Below are 7,500 nucleotides of genomic sequence, written 5' to 3' on the forward strand. Positions count from 1 at the left end.
GTTATTTTTCCTCGCCTATATCAATGATCTACCTCGATCAGTAGGTAGGTTAAGCTCCATACTCTTTGCCGATGACACTACGCTTCATTTTAGACATAAAAATATCTACTCCCTCTGTGATACACTAACCAATGATTTACTCGTGTAAAAAAACTGGCTACTAGCAAATAAGTTAACCTTAAATGAAAGAAAGAAATACTTCATAATCTTTTCTCTACGTAGAGTTCCGGATAACATACGGGTTGCTATAGGAAATCACACTCTGGATCAGAAGTCCAGTGGTAAGTTTTTTGGGATAATTCTTGATAATAAACTAACTTTCTGTGAGCATGTAAATATGACAGTTAATAAAATTGCCAAAGTAATGGGTATCATATATAGATTAAAAGAGTATTTCCCCTTATATATTATAAAACAATTGTATCACTCGTTAGTATCTCCTCACCTAAATTACTGCAATACTGCGTGGGGGAGTAGTAGTAGAAATGTCTTGCAACCATTAATTGTAATTCAAAAAAGACTGGTAAGAATCATAAGCTCCAGTGATTACTTAGCTCGTACATCGCCACTCTTCCGGTCTCTCTCGATATTGAAGCTGGAAGACACTTATAAGCTCTCCTTAATGAATATGATGTTCCAAACACTTGTTTTGAACAAATTTCCAGATTTAAGACGAAAAATAATTCAGGAACAATCAGTTCATCCATATGGAACAAGAAATTCAAACTTAACTCTTCCTTTCATACGTATTAATAGATGCAAGCAATCGTATCTATACCAAGGTATTAAACTTTGGAATACTCTGCCCGCTTATCTAAAGGCACTGCTTAGCGTTCGCTCTTTAAGAAATCATAAACAAATCTCCTGTTATCTGGGTATTAAGCTTTATTAATAAATATTTATACTTGCTTACCTAACCACAACGCAAGTATGTTTCATTGTTTAGAATATTTTTTATTTGTAAAACTAGTTCTTTTTACTGAGTTTTTTGCTTAATATCTACAATTTTTCAATGGATATACCATTAGCTTTCATATACCATCCTTCTTTATCATATAAATATGCATTTCCATTTGTTTTTAGGCTAAGATTCTCATTTATATGTATCTATTTGTATACATATGATTATGTATATGTATGCGTACATTTTGTATATATATTTATATCTATATTTACTTTATTTTTTATTTTTACTTAATTAATGATATTATTTTGTTGTATTATAGCCCGAAGAGCCCTGCTCCACATGGGCTTGGACTGAGTCTTTTTTTCTTTTTTTAAATCTTTGAACGTAAATATTTTTTGTCCGATAAACATTATTATATATATATATATATATATATAAATATATATATATATCTATATATATATACATGTATATATATATATATATATATATATATATACATATATATAAATGATAATGTTAAAATATTTATGCAAAACAAATTTATATTACATTTCCTATACTTTTCCTAATTTTAGACTTACCGTTCACTACACAGAGTATGTTCAACTCAAATTTATCTGTACAGACCCGTGAATTATATTATAAATATTATTTCATATCAAATTATTTTCTACATTTGTTATATCCAACTTCTCTAACCAATTACTTCCCCCCTTTTAACATAAGCACCTCTCCACCAAGTCATCTCCTCCACCTAGCATATGACTATCCCCCAACCCTCCCATCCTTTCGCCCACAGCGTTTTAGGCAAAGGTGAATGCGTGTGAGCCTCTCCCACTTTGGGGAGTTTAACAGTAGAGGGTTTTCTACCCTCGGTCCTTCTCTGTGAACTTTCTGTACCGTTATTATCAAAACCTGTTTTGTTCTTTCATATTTTTCGGGCTATTTTTAGCTATAACTTTTTTATATATTTATTTATATTTTTTAATTGGTTTTCTTGACGAAGCTTCGATTATAAATCTGCGTATGGGGGATCTCCACTATATAATAATAATAATAATAGTAATAATAATAATAATATAATAATAATAATAATAATAATAATAATAATCATTATCATTATCATTATCATTATCATTATCATTATCATTAACTTTATCTTTATCTTTATCTCTATTTTTATCTTTATCTTTATCTATATCTTTATCTTTATCATTATCATTATCATAATAATAATAATAATAATAATAATAATAATAATAATAATAATAATAATAATAATTATTATTATTATTATTATTATTATTATTATGATAATAATAATAATAATAATAATAATAATAATAATAATAATAATAATAATAATAATAAATAGCGTAGTGAGGAAAGGAAATAAGGAAATAGATAAGCTAAAAGAGAAGTAATAAATTAATTATTTTAAGAACAGTAACAGCATTAAATTACATCTTTTATATATAAACTATAAAAACTTGAAAACAAACCAGAGGAAAAAAATAAGATAAAACAGCGTGCCCAAGTGTAACCTCAAGTAAGAAAACTCTAATCAAAGACAGTGGAAAGCCATGGTTCTGAGGCTATGGTACTACCCAAGATTAGAGAACAATGGTTTCATTTTGTAGTATAATAATGATAGGAATAATAATAATAGTAATAATAATATTAATAATAATAATAATAATAATAATAATAATAATAATAATAATAAATAGCCCAGTGAGGAAAGGAAATAAGGAAATAATTAATCTACAAGAGAAGTAATAAATAATCTAAATGAAATATTCTAGGAACTGTAACAACATTAAATTACATCTCTAATATATACAATATAAAAACTTGAAAACAAACAAGAGGAAAAGAAATAAGATAGAACAGTGTGCCCAAGTGTACCCTCAAGCAAAAGAACTCTAATCCAAGACAGTGGAAGGCCATGGTTCAGAGGCTATGGCACTACCCATGAGTAGGGAGCAATGGTTTTATTTTGGAGTGTCCTTCTACTAGAAAAGCTGCTTACCATAGCTAAGGAGTCTCTTCTACCCTTACCAAGAAGGAAATTAGCCACTGAGCAATGACATTGCAGTACTTAACCCATTGTGCAAAGAAAATATTTGTTATTCCCAGTGTTTTCCGGTATGTGAGGACAGAGGCAAATATGGAAAAAATAGGCCAGACTATTCAGTGTGTGTGTGTAGGCAAAGAGAAAAGGAACCGTAACCATAGAGGGGGATCCAATGTAGTACTCCCTGGCCAGTTAATGTACCCAATAACTTTCCAGCAGTAGTATCTCAACAGGTGACTGGTACCTAGTCAAAGGACTGAATTACTCTCTAGCAGTAGTATCTCAATGGGTGTCTGGTGGCCTGGCCAACCTACTACCTGATAGGTAAAATTTATGCAAAGAAGATCAATAGATAGATAGATACATACACACATGGAAAATATAATTAAATGAAATTTATAAACACAGAAATCTGATGTATTATATTAACTGTACGTACATACATACGTCAATGGCACGCAAGTCAGACGAGTAAATATGAACAGAGTGTTTAGAAATTACCATCAATTCGACTTGAGATATTATTCTATTTCTCCAAAAGTTTTCTGCACAAGATGGAATGTTATCGTGATCTGAGCTTGCATCTAAAAATAACACGCATATTCTTATCTAAAATACACATTTAATATCCTAAACTTACCTGTGATTTCACAAAACAAAATTTCCTCATCCTTACTGTATCTGGATACAATATCTAAGATATTATTGTATCGTATTTATTTATTTACAATGATTTCAGACTGAGTCCCATTCTCTCTCAGATCGACGAAATCGCAAATTTCCACCCACCAAAATAATGAGAAACATTACTTCCATTCCTTTTGTGCCTCTGAATATATCTGGGGAATTTGTGGCCCTAGAGGGTCCATCTCAGACACCGAAATGGTCATTGGAAATATATAAAGAAAAATATCCCGGTCTCAAATAGATGTATAAAAATATAACGACGTCAACCAAACGACACATGAAGATTAGAAGAAGGAAAAGATTGAAGAGAAACACTACTTTTATTTCCTCGGGATTCCGTCACTGGCGGTGTGATAAGACGAGAGGGAAATGGCCTGTATTTGGTGGAACCTTATTGTCCTGGGTGGTCTTAAAAATTGGGAAATGGACCAGTGAGGATCAGTGGTGATATCTGAGAATCAATAATATATATATATATATATATATATAGATATATATATATATATATATATATATTTATATATGTATATATATATATATATATATATATTTATATATGTATATATATATATATATATAATATAAATATATATATATATATATATATATGTATATTTATATTGTGAGTGATGATACCTCACCGTGATGAAAGGGTTCGCGTATTGCCATGATCAACAAAGCTGTTATAGTCAGGGCCACCCATATTAGGATGGTTTACTGTTGGCAGTCATACAAAAGTCTCCCACCTTCACCAGCCCATACTGGGCAGCGTGTTGATGAAAACTGGGCAAACACCAGTCATGTTAGAGGCCTTTATCCTGCAGTTGACTAGAAACGGCTACATTTATTTTTGTAATATATATATATATATATATATATATACAGTATATATATATATATATATATATATACTGTATATATATATAATATATATATATATGAAGAAACACTTATAAAAGCATTTATCTATTCAAATTCCGCATTCGAGCACCAGATGATTAGGATTGCTATGTAAACAAACGTCTTACGTAGCTCATTCAAAAGGTCTTTTTTTCCCTTGAGTAAACGACGTTATATTGCCACTGGTTAAAGGATCTTAAATTTCGCAATTTTTTTGCAGGTTAAACATGAGGTATTTAGGTGCTGGTTCTTATGACTTGATTCGTGGCGAAAGGTTTGATTTGAAAATACAAGGAAAATGAGGTAAAGTCAAGGTAAAATGTTAGGTAAATTAAGATGGAATGGATATAAAGGGAAGGAAAATTTGAAATAAAATATAAGAAGAATGAGATGAAATTGAACCAGAATACGAAATAAGATATGAAAATGAAGATAATATAAAGAAAAGATGGCAATTAGAGTTATCGATAAAAAAAAGAAAATAGAAGATAAAACCGGGTAAAAAACGAAAATAAAAAAAATGAAAATAGAGATAGTGTCAAAAACGGAAACTAAATATAGAAAAAGAAGATGTAGTGAGGATAAAAAAATAAATAGGGTAAAACTGAAAAGAAAAAAAAAAGATATTGACAAAAAAGATTGAAAATTTTAAAAAAGGCAGCATTGAAAATTATGAAGTAAAGAAAAAAAAAGATTTAGTAAAATTTTTACTATTCAAATAATTTAAATTAAGAAAACAAAACAGAGTTCGGATTGGAGGAAAATATAATCATAAATCAAATAAAGATGAAAGTTTGAAAGGAATGTTTTATTTTCAATCCTTCTAAATATGATTACTATGTTTCTTAAGTTACATGTTACGATGATACTACTACTACTACTACTACTACTACTACTACTACTACTACTACTACTACAGGTAATAATAATAATAATGATAATAGTAATAATAATAATAATAATAATAATAATAATAATAATAATAATAATAATAATAATAATAATAATAATATTAGTAATAATAATAATGAAAATAATAGTACGAAGAGTTTCAAATATAATATCCTACGAGTATGATGCTTGGAAATGTGTTAGTTAAGGTGATTAGTCTCGTAGACCTTCCTTGCTTGTGTCAAACTCCACAAAGAAAACATAAATTGTTGTTTTGCATGTTGGGAGATCGTTGGGCTTCGGGCGCTAAATCTTGCCCGGTGGAACTAAATGGCTGCGAGACAGTTTGAGCTAAATATAGCAGGATTTCTGCAAACTATTATTCAGGTTTGTGGAATATAACAAGGGTGGTCTGTACATACTATCTCTCTCTCTCTCTTTTCTCTCTCTCTCTCTCTCTCTCTCTCTCTCTCTCTCTCTCTAGGGTACATAAATAGACAATTCATATAAAGAAACAAAAACACTCTACTACAGCTTTACATATCACTAGTAAGACCCCATATAGAACACGGAGTCCATTCTGCCCCTGGACTTATAGCATCCTGCTTTTCCACCTAGTGTTGCAGCTTAGCAAGTAATAATAATAATAACAATTCTGGTCTCCAAGTATTTAAAAGGATATAGATAGACTAGAAGCAGTACAATCTGAGGCCACCGAACTAGTTCCAACACTAAGGCAATTCAGATATAGACGGAGACTGGAATGTTTGAATTTATTTGATCTGCAAAATCAACAACTAAGCGGTCAGTTAATAGAGGCATTTAAAATGTATATTACATTAATCTATTAACGTTTAGTACAAATTAGTCCAAAAGTGACAGATAAAAACTAAAATTTTAAAGATACAACACCACTCAATACAGCAATTTCTTTATAGAAACACACACACACACACACACACATATATATATATATATATATACACTGTATATATATATATATATATATATATGTATATATATATGCGTGTGTGTGTTATTCACATAAGTTTACCTAACATTTTATTATATTTCTTCAACTATAATGTATTTCTTTGAATCTTTCTTAGTTTATGTTCCGTCAAGCTTCTCATGGTAAGAAATATTTTTTTATTTCAAAATTGCTGGAAAACATACAACAATCCTTGATAATAATAATAATAATAATAATAATAATAATAATAATAATAATAATAATAATAATAATAATAATAATAATGATGATAATGATAATGATAATGATAATGATAATGATAATGATAATAATAATAAAAATAATAATAGTATATTTCGGGAGTAGACCCTCTTTTAAGCAGGTTTTATTGAAAGTGATTGCTGTCTCAGTGGCGTTAATTTTGTAATTAGTAGTAGCCTCTGGCTAGCCGGCGTGTTTGGTGGGATTAATGTCTCTGGTTCTGTCTGGAGATAATCCATGTTTTGACCTTCGGCTATATCAGTCCTCTTATTGTTGTTATTGCCTGGACTATTGTTGGTGGTGGACCTTATACTACCTGCCAGTATTAATGGTCTCCGCCCTCGTGCAGTCCTTGACCAATAAGAATGGAATGTCGAAGCAGGACTCTGTATATAAGCCCTCACAACAATACCTGCGTTGAATCCTACCTTTAAGATTCTCAGGCTACCTACGGGCTGACCAAGAGAATGGCTTGTGCCGACAAGAACTGTTGGCTTTAATCCACTACTACCTGTGTTTCAGTTCACTCTTGACAATGAGCATAAAATCTTCTCACTGGTCGAAACTGGTTGATTCGAATGATGTGTTGTACTTAACTCCACGTAATTTATGATTTCTTGTACTTAAGTGACCATTATTTTGTGCGCACTTACATTGTGATAGTGTTTCATACTTTGTACGTACTATCTGTACTTTTATAGTGTGTTGTGATATATTAAAGATGAATTGTAAATTATATGGTCTTCATAACCTTCCTAATGATAATATGTCCCTTTCCCAGTTACCTGCGGATTGTAGCAA

This window comes from Palaemon carinicauda, chromosome 34 (assembly GCF_036898095.1).
Source record: "Palaemon carinicauda isolate YSFRI2023 chromosome 34, ASM3689809v2, whole genome shotgun sequence".
Taxonomy (NCBI): domain Eukaryota; kingdom Metazoa; phylum Arthropoda; class Malacostraca; order Decapoda; family Palaemonidae; genus Palaemon; species Palaemon carinicauda.